Source organism: Falco punctatus (genome assembly GCF_963210335.1).
Source record: "Falco punctatus genome assembly, chromosome: 5".
NCBI lineage: Eukaryota > Metazoa > Chordata > Aves > Falconiformes > Falconidae > Falco > Falco punctatus.
In genome coordinates, this window is record NC_137584.1 from 2,120,898 (window position 1) to 2,143,049 (window position 22,152).

The 22,152-nt window shown below is 38.8% G+C and overlaps 1 protein-coding gene across 3 annotated transcripts in view; it reads left to right on the forward strand.

Annotated features, from left to right (window-relative positions):
* GPR63 (G protein-coupled receptor 63) overlaps positions 1-22,152 on the forward strand; it is a 41,121-nt gene that overhangs the window by 3,880 nt on the left and 15,089 nt on the right. For 2 of the 3 annotated variants that reach the window (XM_080389051.1, XM_080389053.1), the window contains exon 2: positions 9,571-19,128. The gene's annotated coding sequence lies outside the window, so the exon portion shown is untranslated. Of the gene's footprint in view, positions 1-9,570; positions 19,129-22,152 lie in introns of those variants that run through there. The other variant, XM_080389052.1, reaches the window with a different exon arrangement.

A 22,152-nucleotide genomic window follows, 5' to 3' on the forward strand; every position in this document is an offset into this window, starting at 1 on the left:
TGTCTCTCTTGATTTTTCTCCTCCTCGGAGTTACTAAAGCACTGTTTGAATTGTGTTGATTAAATATGATGTGGTGACACACAGTAATTGTGGAGAAAGCAAGGTTTTGAACAGTTCGTTTTGGTGAGCAACGGGCCTTCTAAAGGAAGCTGGATTCTGCGTGGATAAGTAGTATTTAGTCATGTTGTTAAAGCCTATGTCATAGTGTTTAATTGCAGTTTTATAACTGCTACTTCTCAAGTCTTAAGAGCTTGACATTCAAACTTTAATAGCATTAGTTTTTTAATATAGTTTTTGGGTGTGTAACTTTCCCAGTGCATTTTTTTTATCCCTAAAGCAAATGGAAGCAAAATGAATATTTTTTTTTTCCCCTGAGGTATCTTTGATAATTTCTTAGGTCCTTAGCAGAGTTAGAACCTCTAAATACCAGTTGAGGTCTGTATACTGTAATACTGATATAACTAAATACTGTCTGAGCTGTAGTAGTAGGTCATGATCCATAAACGGATTGACAGTGAAGGGAAAGGGAAATAGCATGCTTTATGCATGGATTATTGAATGACTCACGTTATCTCATAATTTTTATGTAATATAATATAGCTGACTTAAGGAGGATGGGGAGACTTCAAGGCTTAGTTTCCATTCTGTTGTACACAGGCCAATGCTGTCTGGTGACGTTGTTTTCCCTGCAATATTTTACTGACCTGTTTCTTCTGGGCCGTCTTATTGCCCAGCTGCTTCCTGCATTTTTCTGCCAGATCCTTCTCATAGTTGCTTTATGTATAATTTCTAGTTGCTAGTCATTTAGTTGGCCAGTTAGAATATTTTATCCTAACCTAGTTTGCAGCCCTCTAGTTGCATCAGTCAGATCAGCTAGCCAAGCAGATCAGGTCAAGAAAGCAAAGGGGAAAGAGGCTTTCAGATTCCCATGGTTGGATTTAACAGGCTGTGGTGAAGGAATAATCACTGTTGTAGCCAAAGTGGGCTGAGACGGGAGTGTAGAACTGCAGAATAATTGAGACTGGAAACAACCTCAGGAGGTCACGTGGGCCATCACTCTGCTCAGCACTGAGCCAGACTGAAAGTTAAGTGAGGTTGCTCAGGGTCATGTCCACCTAAGTTTTGAATATCCTCAAGGATAGAGATTTTGCATCCTCTGTGACTAACCTGTTCCAGTGTTTGACTACTCTCACTATGAATTCTTTTTTCCTAAGGCTAAATCTGTTACCCATACTGTAGCTTGTGTGCATTGTCTTTCATCCTTTGCTGTGAACCTCCAAGAAGAATCCAAGAAGAATCATTCAAAACAGTGGATTTTTTTCAAATGCTTAATAACATGCTTTCTGTCAGGAATATATATAACTTTTGCCAAACATATAAAACCCAATTCTTTTCCAGCCAGTCTTGCATACCTTATTCAATATTACGCTGATCAAATCTGTTGAAAAACTTTTTTTTTTTTTTAAATGTCTGCAAAATAAAAATATTTTGCTGGTCTTGCTTTTTGAAACAGGTAAGATGTTTGAAATTTCTCCTTTTTTTTCTCCCACATGATCATGCATTGTATTTTCCAGCAGGTGTCTGCCTTATTAGGTGCGATGAATGGATGCTGGTGATTTAGGAGGCAACGCTAAATCTTCAGTTTGAGCTTCTGAAAGCTAGCTATCTTGTCCTGTGATTTCATTTCTTCAACCTCATTAGGTGTATGGACCCCTGCATAGCAAATTTAAACCCGCTGGCAGCAGGCTACCTTTCAGGAATCTGTTAGAATAATCTCCAGAGGACTATGGTGACACTGAGGTATTCTCAACTAGCCCTCCAGGCACAGTCAATGAAGAAGAATAAGCTTGTCTGGAAAGTGGTTTATCCCACCTATAGCTGAATTACTTGCTTAGTAATTAGCAAACTGTCTGCTTTGTATCTAGTGAGAGTCTCAATGGCTCTATTAGCTTTGCTATCCAGCTTTTAGGACAGCTACATTTAGGCAAGGTTAATCCTTAGTGAGCACCTTTGCAGTCCTTTATTTTCTTGTCATTATTCAATATATGGTCACATGCTTTATTTACAATCCATTCTGAATGCTTAATAATTAACTTCAATGAGTGTTTCCTCTGTGGTTCTGTTCATCCCTATATCATCTCAGCTCTTTAGGAATGTTAAATATTTTCATTACCTTGCTATCTTGTACAAGATATGTTATAATTTTAAAAACAGGAAAAGGGAAAAAAGTGATAGGAAAAGGTCACAAACAAGAGGTGTTCAGTTTGGATTGCTTTGAGCTCAAGGGGGAAACTTTGCAACAAAGTGGGAGAAAAAGCATGTATTTTTAATGCAAATTGCAAAACAGTAATTCTGTCTTTCTAAAGCTTAGTTAGACCTTTGAAACGTGATACTACTTAGAAGTGGTTATTGCTACAAGTTTTCTGCATGAGTAGCGCAATTCACAAAATTATCCCTTTCAAAGGATTGTACAAGGTTCATTGTGTGTAATGATAGAAGAGTATGATATCTTGTGAAAAATAGAGATGACTTTTTTTTATAACAAAGACTTGAAAAGCAGTTTGAAAACACATGATATTATACGTTGATTAAATTCTTATCTTCAGTAGGTAATACTCTAACAATCCTTTTATTACTTGATCATTTTGATTTAGACTTCTTTGTCAGTTGTCACTTCTGAATTTTCTGGATTGTTACATGATATTTCTGGATGTCTTTAGAAATACATGCACGTAAGGTATTAATGATATTTTGATTTCCTGTATCACTTAACTGTATGTCTATATGCTTTTGCATATATAAATTCCAAAGCAGAGATAATGATCTCAAATTGTATTTGTATCCAAATTTCCTGTGCTATGTCTTACTACCAAAACAATTTTAAGAAATAAAGTAAAAAAAATTCCAAACCAAAATCCAAACGTCCCCCACCTAGCCAAAGACGTGCCATGAAATGTTGAAGGAATATGCGTGCTATGTTTGCACTTCCATTCTCTCAACAATGTACACATGCACACCGGTACCCCAGACCTTTGTATGCTTGCATTGAGTACTCTGGAAAAGTTTGTGTGTGGCCTGGAGAGGAACTACCTGTTTCTTTTTGGAGCAAAATCAACTGGGTACCAGTGGGGCCTCCCAGCTCTTGCCTTATTTCTGATGTGAAGGGTTCGTGAGTTGGTACAGTTGAGAAGTTAATTCCATCCTTCACGCTACTGAATTCATTCAGCATGTCTGCTCAGGCTCCAAGTGTGTCCTTTATGATAAGGAGGTGACATTTGAAAGAAATTTGGCAATATTTAATACTGACTCATAAAGGCACTGTTTTATAAACGCTGTTCAGAGTATTTATAAAAGGGAGAGGCTGTACTATGCCTTACTGGTATCAGGACATCCGCATCTGCCATAAGAAATTTCCATTGCATTTATTATGAGGATAGGGACAGGGCTGAGTGCATTTGCTGACTGAGTTAAGCATCTTTTCCTTCCCCTTTCCCTTCATTTCGCTTAAATAAGAAGGCAAGTTCCGACTGAATTCATCTTTTCTGGAAATATGAAATCAAAGCATGAAATCTCAGGTAATGCCACTCTGCTGTTAAACTGCTAGATCCAAGTGAACTGGACTAAATGTATGTTTTCAAGGCCAGCACAGATGATAGACTTGAAAAAGTGTTTCCACAGTACGCTGGCAATATGATGATACACTTTGAGCGATTATCAGCAAGGCTGAAGATGTAATATCCCTTGTATATTCTCTCTGCTCTCTCCATTGTTTTCAAAGTCCACCTCTGTTCCTGGGTATGCAGCTAGTCAAATAATTAATTGGATTCTTCTTTATTTGATGCCAATATAAATGAATACAAATTAGGCATTAGCTAAGGGGCTGACCAGTCACTTTGGTGATTTTTCAAGATGGTTCTAAAACAATGAGGTCTTCCTCAATTGGATGATCTCAATTCCATTATGGTGTTTCATGGCCTCCTGGCAAGCTCCAGAGCATACTGAGGATCCCAGCATCTAACTCCAGGAAGAGGGGGGGGCTGGTGAATTTCTTCTGGGGGTAGGTTGGTGTCAGGCATTGACAGGGCAATTTCTGTAGTTTTCTGAAACTACAGGATTGTGGAGTGCGCTCGTAAAGCATTATGCAGCTCTTACATAGAAGCATGCATCTGACTGGATTGTTCAGGCAGTACAGATGTATGCCGTATAGATACGTAAAGGTGTGGAGTCGATATACAGTACTGTTAAGAAAAAAAATAATGAAAATAGATATCTGAAACTGTTTAGATGAATTTGCTTTCCAGAAATGCATGTTCTGTCTGACTGCTGAGTAAGCTTATGTGATTACCTCAAAGCTGCGTTGAAATCAGGTGACATCAGTCTCAGTCCTAGTAGGAAGAAAGTGTGTGTGTGTGTGTGTGTGTAAAACCAGATGGTAATAAACAAACAGACTCCATTAAGGTCTTGAGTTGGGGCTTCATTTTGATGGGTATTTACTAGAGTTGCCAGACGTTGGCCGAAAGGCCTACCAAGTTCACTACTCAGCCAGTCTGGGGACTGCAACACCACTGTCTTCCAAGTATTTCAAAGAGCTGTCATCTGCTTTATGAAAAAGATTAAACTCATTCTTTGAAAATGTTTTCCAAAATATATGTATGTATCAGTTGATTAACAGCATGTTCCCTGAGAACTTGCTGTGATCACCTATATAACATATGTATGGTTGAACGCAGAAGTGATTTTAGATTAGCATTTGTGAATTTGACCCATTTCTTCATTCACCTGAAAGGAAAGACTTGAAAAATTGCTTCTTTCTGATATAGTCAGCCTGCTGCTTTCTTGGAACCAGCCATCACCAAAGCATCTGAAAAATGTTGGTTGTAGTCGATGGCCAGGTGGGGCTTGTTTGAAGGAAGCACCAGGTGTCTAGAGTAAGTGCTACTGTATTAAGTAGTTCCTAAAGGGATGCTAGCCAGTGAGTAGCAGTGAGAAACACTGCTTGGTGCCTTGCCTGAGGAGACTCCTGATTTATGCAAGCTCAAATCTCTCTTCAGTTTCTATCAGCAAGTCAGGCAATACGGACTCATGTGCCACTGCTGTGTGGTGGAGTCGGGCAAAGCTATGTAGGTTTATCACTGAAACGGTTCACTGCATGGCAAAATCATTCTGTGGATTAAAGACTGGCTTGTTGTTGATGGATCTTTTGAGACGTAGGCGATGAGGAGGTTGCTCTGCTCTACACAGCTGATTAATTCGCCTGTTGGATAAGAACTGAATTTCCTCCTGCCAGGTTGGAGTTGCCAAATTCGTGCAAAAAGGGTGTACGATTAAGATGCATTCTGGCATTTTACGTTGTATCCATTCATCCTGGTGGTACAGGGCCTGATTCTACCTAGTTTCAGCTTAGCTTGGCTATGGCGTTGGGGAACTTCTAGTTAACCTTCCAGTCTCTGAACTGGCTTTCCTGAACGTTTTCAATTTGTGATTTTTATGCTCTTTACTATGTTTAGATGTTGCTGGTGGGGACTGGATTTTTATTTTAGTTTGCACAGACTATTTATAGTTTTAGATTAAAAAACCTGAAGAGTAAGTATTTTTAAGACAAGAGGCTCTACTTTGTAACATGGTTAACTTTTGATGGGTGTTTCTGGCTGCCGTTAATAGTGTTGTATTTCCTGTCTTTCAAATAATTTCTCTTAGAAATGTCTTAAGAGAACAGGTTGACCATGTGCAGTTCTGAAGGCTCCTTCAGCAGGGCATGGTGCAATAAACATGAGAGAAATGTTTTCATTTCTGAAACTCTTGGTGGAAGATGATACACAAGATCTCTCCCTCTCAGAGCCAGGACTTAGGTCTTCAGCAGCTTTACTTACAACTGTTACAAAAGCATTTCTTTCTTGACGCAACACGTAGAAGTTTAAAGTCCGCGTGCCATTCTCGGTACGTGAATCACTTATTCAAGCTAGAGCAGGGAGAGTTTGCGTGTGTGTGTAAGAACATTATTGCTTTTCCGGATTCATTTATACACTCACAAATTATGATGACTGTATGCTGTTTAAAATATAAATGTTTTTGAGCCTGTTTCCAGTGTACAGGAGGATATGGTTTGGGAATTTAGGTTTCTGCAGCCAGATGGATTATAGTGTTGCTAAGGAAACAGACTATAAATGAAGTGGCAGCTAAGTGTCCTTAGAACATCAGACTGCTTGAAGCTGGTATTTTAAACTCGTTTAGGTGGGTAGATAAATTGATGATGCAATGAGAAGTTAATTTCCTGTATTTTATGGTTCATTAATTTTTATTGCTTTGTTAGTATTTACAAAGGGTACCTTAACTTCTCAACCAGACTACCTGGTGTGTGGGTCACTGAACAAAAATTTGCTGTTAAAATTAGAAAATGGACAAAAGCTGTACAGTAAAACAGATAATAAAATAATCATTAAAGCTACTGCTCAGTGGATAAAGGTGTAACAAGGACCTGGCAGGAGTATGGTCCTACTGAAAAACTGGGACTAGGAAGCAAGCCGAGATTCTTCAAATTACATGGGAAAGGATACAGCTGTTACGGACCTTGTGAAGTTACAGGTTTTGAACTTACTGTATAACCTGTTTAACATCTATGTTATACCTGTCTGATTTACATATGTGAAGTTGCTCAGAGCAAGTGATTTGAATTGTGGTTTTGATAGTTGCTCTGCCCAAGAAGAGACTTTGGCTCTTTTTTCTAATGCTTTTGCTGAAAATGTATCGGGTTTCCAAACCAGGATTATTGATTGATATGCCAGGATTATTTTAGCTGAGCCATTCTAGCTAAGCATGTGGCTATAGGGATCAAGACTTGACTTAAGTAAGCTGAGCCCAGAGGACAGACAGCAACCACTAGTGTTGGACTGACTGGATGGGACAAGGAGAAGGCAGGAAGGGTTCTGAATAGCCAGATTTACCTGCAGACCTCAGACTTTTAAAAGCATATGGATAGGATGTGGACCTTCTAAGTTCACCGATGTAAAAGTAACGTGCTTATTTCACACTGCTTGTTTTGCTTTTAAGTGCCTTGTGTTCCTGCAGTTAAAGTCCCCTTGCATCTTGATGGGCTTGGAAACTGAAATACCAAAGAAGGTAATGGTATCCATGTTCTCAGCATTGTGTGAGTTGTGGTTTAAGATAAGAGGAATGACTAGTCTGTATCTAGATATGGTATACTTAGAATGGCACCCACTTCCAAAAAAAAACTGGTGGTAGCAGGTAGGTAGATAGTGAAGGGCAACACAAAAACCCAACACAGGAGTCTGCTCTGCTGTTTTGAAGTTGTATCCCATGCATACAAGAGTGTGAATTCAACCATACAGGCAAGCGGTTATAACTTTCTTCAGACATATTATTTGTGGGGCATATCTGCTCAGAGTGACTGCCGCGGACTGAATACGCATGAGTTTCACAGGCTCTGTTTGCTTAAAGAAGAAAAGGAATAAAAGTGGGCTGGGAGGAGAACAGGCAATGGTTGAGCCTCTCGGAGCTTCATAGCTACTTCTGTAACAAAAAGGAGATCTGGAAAGGTCATTTGTAAGACTGCTTGGCAAGTTCTTAACATTTTCAAAGACAGGTTGTGAGCTAAATATGAAATGGAAGGCCAAAGAAGTATGTAGTATAGAGAGAGTTGGTCAGTAGAATTGCCATTCTGTGTTTTCTGAGTTGAAATTAAACTGTTTTCAGTAAAACATACTCTGGAAAATGAGTCATTGTTCTAGCATCGTTAAACCTCTTCAACATGCAGTGTTTAAACTGTTCTTTAGAGTACATTGGAGAGAATTGTTTCTGGTCTTTTCAGCCAGGTAGGCAAGAGAGGGCATTGTGGAGATGGCATTGTGCACTATAACGTTTCCCTCCATGTTTGTCATATGACTGGATTTATTGCATTGATGTCAGAACTGTCAGTCTATATACAGATCAAAGATCTGCCACTGCCTTGTCACTGGAAACGTTAGCCAGGAGTAGACTGTGGCTGTCACAGCGCGTACTTTCCATCTTTAATTGCGCCTTCGCTGAGAGACTTTAGGATTGAGCCATTTTAATTGTTGTGGTGGCTGTTTGCTCCCCGAAGGATGCCTTGCACTTTTCCTAAAAGTCACTTTCTCATCTTCTGACAAACTGTGAGCCTGTTATGTGGTGGAAGGAGCTATAGGACCCATGAGAAAGCTGGCAACAAAGATCATGCCCTAGATCAGATTAACCGTTGTTGCAGAGTGCCCATAGGGAAGGATAGTAGAAGGAAGACAGGAGCTACATGAAAATGTTCTGAAGGATTCATTGTGGCTCTTGGACAATTGGTTGAGCCTGGATAAGAAATATTTGGAGGGAACTGAATTAAATGTACCATACCATACCAATACTTGTTCCATCACACCTGGCTAAAGTGCCTCTTTTTGGGTAAACAAAATAATAATAATGATGTAGAGATTTTGCAGAAATATGTTAAATTCAACAAGTTTTTCAATGGAAAAAACAATAAGATTAGGTAGTCAAAAAATTCTATAGAAGTTATTTTCAGCAGCTCTGGGGAGTGTAAAGGAGCTGTTACCACAAGCTTGACTATTACATCCAGAGTAGAAAAGTGGTATTGATAGAAATAAAGAGAAATTAACCTGAAGATTAGACAGAAATACTTAACTTTTCTGCCTTTCTTTGGGACTGATTTAAAGTTATATTTTTATTGACAATCAATATGTCTTTTGTAGTATCCTGATACAGGGTCCTTTAAAACTATCTGCAAACCTTCCCCAGTTGTTTGAAATTCTTTTTTTAAACTTCTCTTTTTCTCCTGTCTTAGAAATACAGAAGCATCACTTCTGATTTTGTAGGTGTTCTTTTTGCTGTCTTGTGCTGAATAATGTTAATTTCAACATCAATGGTATTTTAGGGTTTATAAAGAGATTTATAGAGAACACAGAGGCAAAAGCTTCATTTTCTGATCTCTCAAGGTAGACAGCATTACGCTTGTTTTCCTATAAGTCTTGCTCATAAACTTTAAGTTGTTACTAGCTTTTGTGTGTGTCAGTGTCTTAAAAAATGATACAAGTCTCTTGGTCTGAATTCTTAAGCAGTTGCTGAGTAGTTGCAATGAAATGAGAAATTATGTTACCTTTGTTGTTCTGTTTAGTTATCCTGCATGCAGGATGATGCATTCCAGAAAGATCTCAGCATCAATTTCATATTGAAATTGAGACCAAATAAGCTTCTCTGTAACTGAAGAAACACTTTGATAGTATTTGCAAAATGAGTTAATTGAGAATACTTGAACAGCTTTCAGTTAAGTAGGGAAATATGACCTTGAGCTACCAAAGTGGCAGACAACACGAGTTAATGGGTGATTTCTTCTTGGTAAGGTAATGCTTCTCTTTGTAGGTTTGGGGCTGGTTTTTTTGATATTTTTTGGTTTTGTTCTTTTTTTGGTGGAGGGGTTGGGTTTTGGTTAGTTTTTTTTGTTTTGTGGGGTTTTGGGGTTGGGTTTTTTTGGGGGGGTGTATTATGGGTTGGTGGGTGTGTTTGTTTTTTAACATTATTTTTTTTAAATAGTGTGAAAATCCCTGGCTTCTATTACTGAAGAAGCTTTTCCATGGTGACAAGCCTTTCTTAAATACGAGGTTTGTGAACTGGGAATTGCTGTAAATCTTTCCATGTGAAATTTGATTTGGCCTACTATTTGTTTAATAGTTTCCAAGTAGCACAAAACCACTGAGTAGTGCAAAATCCCTTCAGTTAGCTGTCAAGTTATTAGTAACAGGGAATTACAAGGTACTTAAAGACTGTTCCTATGAAGGGTTTGAATCCTTCAGTTGATGCGCATTTGTTTGCTTTGCATTGTTATAAAAAAAAAAACAGGAAAAAAATTGAAATAGTACTCTCTTGTATTACATTAAAACAGAAGTGTGCTTTAAAAATCACCAAATTGACTCATTTAAATATTTTTGGCTTTTAAATTTAATCAATTTTTATCTGTTCACAATGTGTCTTCCAAGCCCTGCCTGTCATGTCTGTACAGAAATTGTTCATGCCTGTGTTGTGTAGGGTATGAATGTCTGTAATATGCCATCTCTCCCTAAGAATTGTCTGAAGGGGAACTGTCAATTTAACTGTTATTTTTTATCTCTAGTATGAATAGGTTTCTAACTAGGATTGTTTCTCAGAAACAGTTGCCATCTTGAAAGTGTTATTCCAGTTGGCTGGCGTGAGACAAAAATAATTCTGAAGCTGTTAAAACAATTAGAAGACATGGATAACTGTTAGGAAGTAGTTAGTTTATTTAGTCTCAGTTTCTGTTATGAAAAATAAGTTACTATTGTAACATGTAGCGGATTTTTAATAGAGAATTTATACTAAGAACAAAGTATAGGGTAAATCTGGGGAAAAAAGAAACAGATTTTAGATTATTTTGTTGCATTAAACGTTTATTTTTGACTGAATAGAGGTGCTAATAAGTATTGAAAATATACATAGAAATACAAGCATTAATGTGTATAAGAAAAGCATATATTACAAATACATAAATATGCATATAAACTAAATATATGTTTAAGGTAAATCTTACCCTTGCAGTCTTTAAGTACTCTCAGAGCAGGATGCTGCAAGCAGCCTCATTTCTGTTGCTGAAATAGTCACCTCATTTAACTTGCTACCAACATCTCTTCTCTGTGAACAAAGTCTGAAGAAGTAAGATCCATAACACCTGTATTAGAGCAGCAAGACTTTTGGGCAGCAGCAAAATTTGGCTGTAGCATGAGCTGAATCCCTGTAGGAAAAGCAGCATCAGGGCTGATCACTTTGCCCTGGGAGCTAAACCAAATCCCAGGAACATATTGTGGGCAGTACACTGTGTGAAAAGAGTACATATTCAACCATTCTAATCATTTTTTCCATTAGCATCCCTCCATCTTTTCATAAGATGATGATTTTTTTTTATTTTTCATTTTTTTCCAAAAAACAGGTATGTTTGTGGGAGAGGCAGTTTACTAAGTTCCATTAATATAGAATGCTGTTGATGGTGGGGTTGCCACTTTTATGAGATGAATTTTGTAAGCCCTTGCATTTTGATAGAAGACTGTGTGCTAATGGCTGTTGTCAAAACTAATGACAAATAAGAAAATTGATCTTTCCCTGTTTTAAGCAGAAAGCAGTGCAATAGTGTATGTTGGGTGTACTGGGCGCTACAAAGAAGATAAGAGTTACGTAATACAAGGAGCCTTTAGATCTTTACCTTATGGTATGCGAAGGTGAAACATCTTCACAGAACTCGGTCTTCCATTAGACAATATACTAGAGAAGTTGCTCTAGTTGAAAAGCCAAAATAGCCTTACGACAACTCTGTTAAAGCTTTCTGACTTGAAGTAGGCTTTTTTACTTGCCTGCTGTTTTCTGATAGACTGACTTTTTGGTGCAGAATGGAAGCTTTCAGTATTTCAAGTTTATTTTTGCCCATGGTTTGACTTAATATCCCAAAAAATGTTAAAAGAATTTGCTAAAAAATGGTGATGGACTAGGTAAAACTAGATGTAGAGGGCTGTTGGTAAAGTATGTAACAAAAGTTAGGAGTCATTTGAAAAGCGATGGTATGCTGAAAGCATTTAATATTTTTGAGATCTTCTCTTGCCTGTTGTGAAGATGTAATGTAATGGTTTTTTAATTTTTATTTTTTTTTTACTATTACAATACAGTAATAAAGATTACTTTAATGTAATCTGAATGCTTCTGGGAAATATTTTTAAGTTTAATGGTGTTGAAGGTCTTTGTGATTTTAGTTCCACTATTTCAGTTCTGTGGAAAAGACAGTTCCTGGTTTGAGGAATCAAAATAGACAGAATAAGATGCAAATTCCTGTAAGATCATCAGTAATTACAAGTTTTGCACTGTTCTTGTGTATAGCACAGCACTGTTTTGAATGTAAATACTTCTTAGTATATAGAAGCCAGATCTAGATCTTTTGCCTTGACTGGTGTACCCCAACATCTCACAGCTTCAGGTCAGAAATGTGAAGCTTTTAAATTTCCTTGCCAGGGTCTGTTTCAGTCCAGTCTCTTCTGCTTCAGGTCTGGGGAGCTGGGTTCAGGAACGAGTGAGTGAACGAGGAAGGGGTGAGGACCACCTTCTCAGTAGCTCTGCCAGCTCTAAGCTGATCTCATCAAGGCTGTAATCCCACAAGTAGAACTCCTCGCCGGTACAGGAATCCTTGCATTCAGATTTCATTGCAGAATTGTGAAGGGTTACAGAGCTTTCGCCCTCAGTTTTTACAAAAAAAGCCTGACTAATTGTTTATAATGGTCAGGGAAAAAAGGAATGTTGTATGAGAACAGTATTAACCCCTGATTGCCAGCAGAAAACTGTGTAAAGCAATCTTACCCAGTGCAAGAGAAAGCTCTGCAAGGTACTCAAATTTAGTAAAAATGTCAAGTTTTACTTTGAAAAAGTGCTTTTATTGTTTCCCTTCTTAGAGGCTTGAAGAACTTTCTAGTTTATAGTGATGTTTTGGATGCTTTTCTAAACTTATTTTAAAGATACTTTTAATGAGTTGGAAATACTTTCTATAAACGCATGAGTAGAGAGAAGAAACGGTTCTCATGTCAGGGAATGTGCTTGTCTGGTGGGAAGATCTGACAGCTTGTTGCTGTATTTAATCCGTCCTAGTCCCTGGCAGTCCTCTGACTGCTTGCAAACTTACTTGCTGCTTTGACACTTCAGAAGTCTAAGAGGGAAAGTTAACAGTTTATTAATACTTATCTCACTAAAGAGGGAACAAACCAAGTAGTGAAAGTCTGTAATAATCTAATGGCTACATTTTATCTCTTTTATACATAACAAAATCTGAGACTTGTATATTTCCTTCCTACCTTGTTCAGTGGAATAAATGTAAAGATTTTTGTGCTAATGGAGAACAATTTGTATTAATACGTTATCAGAAAAATCTTTCAAACACTGACATCCATTGTGGCTAGATAATGGGTTTGTTCTGCAGAAGGCAGATTTCTCAGCAGGCATCGGTCTGGCAGACTGGGTCTTATGTTTTGGGTGTTTGAAGTCCGTGTTAAGTTGGTTCTGGAAATTTCACACTGAAATGGTTGGAGGAAACGGGAGATTTTGAGTGGTCTTAAAGTACAGCGTGTTCTTACTGATTGCCGTGTAGAAGGTTGTTGTAAACTCATTGGCTGGTTTGTCCTCCAACCTCCGTGTATGGCATTTTTTTAGAAACTTGCTCCTGAAGGATCCCAACGTCTTTTCCTCTAGTGTGGAGGTGACTATTAGATGTTCCAAAAGCTGCTTCTGGCAGAAATTAAAAGTTGTGTAGCCTTTTAAAAACTGGCATGTGAAGGTGTCTGTGTCCCGTGTCTTTGTTCTTTTGATTTTTATATATAAACAATATTCATAAATAAATGGGGTCACTGGGATCTTTTAGTGTGACATAAACACGGCTTTCAAAGCTCAATGAAATTTTTGGGCTTCCTTCTGAGACTGTATTGAAAAGCTACACTGAAAATTTATGTTCTCTGTTAACGACAGGTATGTCATGCTGAAATATACAGCTTTTTAGCTATGTTAGCTAAAATGATTTCTGTAAACTGGGCCTACTTGAGGCATAATAGCAGTGTGCTGATGATTGATTGGGTGCAAGAGCACATAAAGGAAGTGCTGAGATCCTGCAGTGCAACTTTCACAGTTTATTCTTCCTCTTAAGACCCGTTTACTTGCCCTTTGTTTTTCTGATACTATTATGCTGGTATCTTTGCCATTTGGGGAAAATTATTCAGCCTTTTTGTGATATTCAGTAGCACCCTGTGGATTTAAATGACATTTTTTTGAGAGACTTTGGGGCTCTCAAGTCCAGGATCCTGATGATAAAATACATACTAAGCACGTATTTTAATAGATCCAGTACGACTTAGGGAAGCTAACTCTATGTGCTTGTCTACAGATTAAATAAATGGATATGAATGAGATCTAAAACAATATGTTACTCCAGTCCTGGCAAATGTGAATATTAAATGGTGAGATTCTTATGCTCCACAGGTGCGATAGCTGAGGATCTCTCTTGCTTGATGAAATGTTGATGCCTTAGTTGTGCCTAAAGTCTATACCTTCTGCAAGAAAGGGGCATGTGATCTGTCTTTTGTTAGGAAACATGGCATATTCTACCTCACCCAATAAAAATAAGGTTTTATTACAGGAAAAACTTCTGCGATTCTGGTCTTGTCCTCCCTTGTGTGTATGTCACCAACTTTTTTTCTTTTTTGACAGGTTATTTGGAAAGGTGCTGAACAGAACAGCACAAGATGACTTCTGATTCCTGCTTTTCATGGGAGCCTGTCTGGATTGGTATGCTATGCTTTTTTAATTATTTTTGTCAAACTGAGGTAGTGATTGCATGTATAATCCAAAGGTCCACTTAAAATTTCAGAAGGCAAGCATTTAGGAAGCTTCCAGCTTGTATGTTAGTAATTAGGTGGAGACTATGAATTAAAAGAATATGTTTTCAATTGTGTTTTAAATAGTATTTTCAATGTTTACTGTTGTTCTAGGTACTACAGTATTCAGTTAGCTCTTCAGCATGAATATGGTTAATGACCATTGAACAGTGAGAGAGTTAGAACTCAGGGAGAATATTGTGACAGTACTAGAAATGAACCTAGAACTGCCTAAGTCCTTTCACATGATCTACAAATTGAGAACATGATTTTTCCAAGGAGCTAAGAAAATAGATTTATTCTTTACATTTTGCATATTTGTGGTTTAGAATAGTAATAATGATTCCCATGGCTGACATTTCTCGACAGTTAATGGTGCTCTGAATTAAGGACAGAAAGAAATATACTCAAGAGGGCAATTAGTTGTACTTAATGACCCAAAGCAGAGGTGGCTGTTTCTGACAATACTTCCCTATGAAAATTGCCATAGTAGTGTTTATAGAGTGGAAAAAAGGAAAATTTCCTAAATTAAACTAATGCCTCTTGTGAATAGTTTTATGGGTCATCTACTCATGCAGTGTAGTTGATTAGTTTCAATTTAGGATATGTAAATAGGTATTAACACTGAAAACTGCTAGTTCCTTTTAGGAGGAACAGTTAGGTGAGTAAGAATGTTGTCCCTGCTGATTTATGCTCTGACTCATTCTTTGCACTGACTTTAGCAGAAAGGATTCCATTGCAATACATTCCTGCTTCTGCTTAATGGCAAAGGAAATGATGCTCAATTCATATTGAGGGGGGAGTATGTCCTGGACTGTTTTGTACAATAATGCGGTGTCAGAGAGCACATACTTGAGTATTTTCTATCAACACGTAATTTTTTTTGAAAACGAAATAAGTTCATGGGCTTCATGTTTGTTGTTGATTTTATTATTTTCCCCTAAGCATATTTTGCTTTTTAAATGCTTTTTTATGTTGCAAAAATTGGTTTTGCCAAAGTTTACCTTCAAAATAAAACCATTGATAGTAGCTATAAAGCATGCAGAAGCTTCCCATTTGTGACCACTTAAAACATCCCCAAGAAATGCGATCACTGTACCAGGCATTGCTAGCTTCAGGTTTCTGAATAAGAATAATTTCTGTGTACTGAATACCAAATGTTGGTGCTGGGCAGTACTGAAAATATGCTTACTTCTAGCAGATCAGTTTAATAGATCATTAAACGTTTTGGCAGCTGTTCATAGTGTGTTCTGATCTGCATTAAACATAACTGTTATTACAGCACTGTTTTGTTCCTTGTCTATGTTGGAGTTACTGGTTTTGACTGATGCCGGCTTTGCATGTAAGATGTGATCTTTTATTTCTGGTTGAGGTATCCAGATTTTGAATGGAAACCTTTTAGCTTCAAAAGCCGTTAAAAACAGACACCTTAGTTCTAGCAATAATTATATTTGATGAATGAAATTTGTGTGTTACTTAGCTTTAAGTGTGTACTTCATTGAAATAATTGTGTCTATTATGTTCCATAAAAAGTTGCATATGAGTGATAACCTTGCTTGAGAGAAAATGTGCATACCCAGTAATTTTCAGCACTGAAATGGAAAAAAGTGATTGTGTGAAGCTTTTTTGCATCTGAAAAGAATCAGTGAGAGTACATGTTTCAAAAGTGAGAATGCTGTGACAAAAAGGTATCTGCCTCTTGCTTGAGTACTTTGACCATCAATAAGCTTACCTATTTAAACTATCAAAGCATGGTTGTCATTTACAAGCTATGTGATTGCTGTTAGGCAATGACTCTGGCTTTGGAATTACAAGATCTGTCTTTCTCAAAGAGCGAGGGAGGACTGAAAGGAAATTGCTGTGAAGTTATCTTTTGGCCCCCTTCTTTCAGTTCATATTTCTATCCTTATGTAACTTTTAGGAAGCTGGAAGGGTTGGTAGAAGGATTGAGGCACATGTTTAATAATCATGTGGATGCTAATGGTAGAAGCCCTTTAAGTAGGGGAAAAGGAAAAAGAAAAAGAAGGGGAAAAATGTGTTTATGACTTCTCTTGAATTTATTGGCTGAATTGCCAATCACTTTTTTAAAAGATGATAGCCAAGAAAGGGTGTAACTAAGTTGCCTGCAGGTTAGGTAATTGTAACTCCAAAATACATCTGAGAGTGCAGATTTAGTATGCGGTGCATGAAGATACTTCATACCTCGGAGTGATAAACAGTACAAGGAAGGGTGCTACCTGGAAACTATCAGGAAGCAATAACCATGGTAGCAACACTCAGTGAGTTTCTTTCTACCTGAGTCGTAGCCTGCAGTCCCCTTACTAGGTTAGGTGGTATCTTTGCAACAGCTGGTCTCCGCTCACTCTTTCGTCCTTCTTGAAAAGAAGATATGACTGATGAATTATGCAGCAGCCAAATGGCTAATGCTTGCTTCCCACTTTAAGCACTTGGCTATGTCCAGGAGCTTGCATGAGGTTATTCTTCTCTTAACACTGTACAGAAAAGCATACAAGCTTCACAGAGAGGGGAGGAAACATGAAATAGCAAGTAGGTATTCACTTAGAGAGCTGGGGTGGTGAGAGAGCATACATAAGATTATTTTTCTTAGTTGCTTTTTCTGGGTTTTATTAGGAGTAGTCTATAGACACCTATAAGTCCTTTGTCCTTTGCTATATACTGGGTGCTAACGGCTTGAGAAATGTAAGGTAGCACAATCTCTTTGACTAAATTAGGAGTGCAGAACACTTTTGTTCCTGCTCCCCTTGTCTGGTTCCTTCTGTTTAGAAGGACAATTTGTGATAAAGCAGTACTTTCTAAAACTTGAATTCTTTACCTTGAAACACTTGCAGTTGGTTTTTTGTGTTTTTTTGTTGGGTTTTGTTGGTGTGGGTTGTTTTTTTTTTTCTTTAGAGCTTTTATGATACACGTTATTATCTAAGGCTCTGCTGAGCTTCATACTGTAGAAAATTTTATGTCATAAATACGTTTAAAGAACTTTAAACTTAACCTAAGTGAGCAAATTCTGTTGTATATATTTAGTTAGTCAAGTAATTGCATGTATGTGCGCAAAATGTCTTCAAATCAGATGGCCATGTACCCTTTGCGGTCAGCAGAGGGAGATAGGTGCTTCAGGAGGGTGGTTTACCTCTTCCTGACATGGACATCTATATAAAGATAATGTGAAATACTCCTAAGTTGCCTTCTAAATCCACAGAAGCTTTATTGCATCCACAGCATCCTGTGGCAAGTATTTTTACAATTAATTGTGAAATAATTTCCAGTTCTGGCTTCTGGGTTCGAGAGACATGAAGAGACATACTGGAGAGAGTCTAGTGAAGGGCTACAAAGATGATGTAGAGACTGGAGCATCTTTTCTGTGAGGAAAGGCTGAGAGAGCTGGGACTGTTCAGCCTGGAACAGGGAAGGCTCAGGGGGATCTTACTAATGCATAGAAATATCTGAAGGGAGGGGGCAAAGAGGACAGAGCCAGGCTCTTTTCAGTGGAGCCCAGTGGCACGACCAGAGGTGATAGGCACAAACTGAAACACAGGAGGTTCCCTCTGAACATCAGGAAACGCTTTTTTTCCCCCCTGTGAGGGTGACCGAGCATTGGCACAGGTTGCCCAGAGACATTGCGGAGTTTCCATCCTTGGAGATACTCAAAAGCCATCTAGCCATGGTCCTGGGCAACTGACTCTCTGTGTTCCTGCTTGAGCAGGGGGTTGGACAAGATGACCTTTAGACCAACCTCAACTACTCTGTGATCTTGTGATTCCTTTGGCTTTTCCTATTCTTATGAAAGACAGCACTTTCCCTGAGCCACTAATAATTCTGTAGACCTCAATGATAGCTTTTTTTCAGTCAATTTTAAATAAAGAACAGGTGGAGCAGAACTGGACATACTAAAGATAACAGATGCCATGGATGTGTATTGTAGCAGGCAGCATATATAAATATCCAGTGTATGTAGGTTTTCTTCTTGGTTTCTTTGCTAACAATTCTGAACACTTGGCTGATGTTTTCATAGAGCAGACTAAAAAAATGGATGGTAATCATTGGTTTAGCATTTGTTACTGTGCAGACAACTTTTTTTCTATACATGGACAGCTTTAACTCTAAACACCAAATTTTATCTGGCACTGTTAGCTTGTCGCTAACTGTCATGAGATCCCTCTGTACCTGTTTAGAGTTGACCTTTGTTTTTCTTAAATTGTTCTGAAAAACAGTTCATGTTCATCAGCAGCAAATGTAGTGTTTTCACATTTCCCTCTTCTCCCCTATAGGTTGAAGATCGTGAACGACAGTATAGATTTTCATTGTAGGATCATTCCTAGTGACCTTTTTTCATGGCAAAACAAACTGCTCCTTTTGTTTCCTATTTTAAACTGATCATTGTTTGTGGGAGGGCTTTACATTTATCTAGTGGCAGATTAGGTTTTTTTAGAGCCTTGGTGAAGAGACCTTGTCAAAACCAATCAGAAATGCAAGTTACCTTTGCTGGCTTATTGCTTACAGAGCTCTAAAATATACTGCCCTGGGGATCTAATTTTCTGTACTTCATGATTTTAAATGCAGAATTATTTGTTGAATTAATGCTCTTTTTCAGTCCCTGCAGAACTCTACAGCTTCCTTCCCTCTTCAGTGTGCTTGGCTTGCAGAGTCGTAAACCTTGGTGGAACTTTGGGTGAGATTTTCATGTTTGTTGTCTAAGTCCTTGTTTCTTTATCCTGGAAAGGTGTGTTAACCTTTCTGCTGTTGTTTACAGATCTTATTCTAACAGATATGTTAAGAAGACTAGTAACGGAAAGGTTTATAAAGACCAAAGAAAGAAGAGTTTTAGCTGCTCTATATGCTTTAGCCTGTAATTAACATTGAGGTTTCCTCTAGAAGAGTTACTGTAAAATAAAAATGAAAGGAAGAGAATGGAGAGAAAGTCTAGAATAAAGTTGACAGAAGTCAGCGTTTTTGCAAAATGTCAACGTACATAGCTTAGTATACTCTTGCTGAGTTTAACAATCTTTGAAATATAATAGGATAAAATAGAAAATTGTGACATTTCCTCCCATTTAAGCAGGAAGACCTCTAGAAACTGGGTTTTGTATGACTGTTTTGGGTTTGCATGGCAGTTTCGGGGTGTGTGCGTGTGCTACAGGGGTGTCTTCTAGGAGAAGCTGCTAGAAGCTTCTGCTGTGGCCAATAGACCCAGTTCTGTCCAGCTCCAAGATGGACCCACCACTGGCCAATGCTGAGCCCATCAGCGATGGTGGTGGCACCATGGGGATAACATATATAAGAAGGGGGAAAAGTTACCGCACAACAGCAATTGCAGCTGGAGAGAGGTGTGAGAACATGTGAGAGCAACAAGCCGCACACACCCGGGTCAGTGCAGAAGAAGGGAGGAGGTGCTGCAGGCTCCAGAGCAGAGATGCCCCTGCAGCCCATGGTGAAGCCCATGGTGAGGCAGGCTGTGTCCCTGCAGCCCATGCAGCTTAACGGTGGAACCCACCTGCAGCCCGTGGAGGACCCCACACCAGAGCAGAGGGATGCCCAAAGGAGACTGTGACCCTGTGGGAAGCCCATACTGGAGCAGGCTCCTGGCAGGACTTGTGGCCCCCTGGGGAGAGCAGCCTGGGCTGGAGCAGTTTTGATGGCAGGACTTGTGACACCTGTGGAAGGGACCCATACTGAAGCAGTTTGTGAAGAGCTGCAGCCCGTGGGAAGGACTCATGTTGGATGAGTCTCCTGTGGGAGGGACTCCACACTGGAGCAGGGGAAGAGTGTGAGGAGTGCTGTCCTTGAGGAGGAAGGACCAGCAGCAGCAGCAGTGTGTGATGAACAGACTGCAACCCCCATCCCCACCCCCTGTGCTGCTGGGTGGGGAGCAGGTAGAGATTCTGGAGTAAAGTTAAACCTGGGAAAAGGGGGTGGGGTGGGGGGAAGGTGGTTTAAGATTTTATTTCTCATCATCCTACTCTGATTTGATTGGTAATAAATTGAATTAATTTCCTCCCGAGTTGGGTCTGGTTTGCCCATGAAAGTAATTGCTGAGTGATCTCTCCCTGTCCTTATCTTGTCTCAAGAGGCTTTTGTTGTATTTTGTCTCCCCTGTCCACCTTAGGAGGGGAGTTATTGAGTGGCTTTGGTGGGCACCTGGCATCCAGCCAGGGTCAACCCACCACAGACTCAATGTAATTAGGATATTTATTTATAATAATATCCCTTCATGATACCACTGAAAAGTAAAGGAGATGGAGCAGTTAATCCTTTTTCTCAGAAAAAATGCTGAAGGTGGTCTGGCACTGGGAAATCATCTACTGAGATTGAGCTTGCAGATGGGAAGGGAATAGCTGTGCTACGAAATGAGAGGAGCGGGTCATACTGCTGATGTTCCTCGATGAACCCCTGGCAGCAGCCTGAGCAGGCTTGCATTCTGATCACTAGAAGTCCAAACAGGGGACGTAGGTTAGATTTTGTTGTCTTGCAGTTCATTTCTTCATTGAAGTATTAGCCAGGGAAGAGTAAACTTCTGATCCTTCACGAAGCACATGGTCCTTGTGTAAATTCATAAAAGCATTCCTTCCTTCCTTTACTTTTGTCCAATGTTGATATTAAACAGAACCTGCATAAATACTGTGGGCAGGATCTGTGTTACCAAACATACGCTTCTCATTAGTAGCACGAGCTTGTCACCATGTGCTGAGATGGAGCGGATGGGCTGCCCTCTGAAGATGCCTATATCCCTCTTGTGACTAAAAACATGGAAACAGCCTGAAGTGACTGTTACAGTGATCCAGAATGAATAGCTAGCAGTTAAGAGGGGAGACAACTCTCAACTCCTTTGTGTTTTATAAATAAGAACAGCACGTGTGCTATTATTACATGTGGTATGTTATTACAAGAAGACAGTAAGTGTAAACTATAAAAACATTGTATCAGCATAACAATGAGGACGGGAGTTTCACAGAACTTCTAAGCATTAGATTTACAAGGGAAAAGAGGGTGCACACGGTTAAATTATGTGGGATACCAAGATGAATTAACAAAGTCATATCTAGACCAGTGAAAGCAGGAAAGCTTGCTGCAAGGGAAGTGTTGTAGTGACTAAAGAAGAATTAGTTGCCTGCACCTTGATATGAGTCAGTCACTAAATGAAACAAATTGAGAAATACTTTAGTCCTGTGGACAAGTTGTTTACTAATTAATAACAGGTTAGGATGTTTTACATGTTTTCCCTGAGGCATCTGCTGTTGCTGACTGATAATGGAACCAAGGATTCTGTATTGTGTAGCATAGCTTAGATAATATCGCCTATCTGCCTGTTTCGTAAGCACTGAAAAGTCTACCTATTTAAGCTATTTGAAAATGTTATAAAAGTTTTCAGCCGTAGGCAATTTCAAAACAAAATCATGAAATTAGTTTAAAGATTAGGACGTTTGAATGAAGATACTGATTTGATTTTTTTAACTCTTAATCCATAAAGTTTGTTTTCAAACACAAATGTGTTCCGGTCCTGGTTATAGTAGAAAAAGCTTGGTGAGTGAGAGTATTGTACAGTATCAGCAAGACTACAGGAACAATACCTATGAGAAAAAGACCACCTATGAGACTCCTGTGACTGGTGCTTAAGTAAATTGTGTCAGCCTGAAGTGTAAATATGTGTTCAGGATCCTTTTGTCATTAAGGAAAGAGAAGTGATCATTTGCTTCCC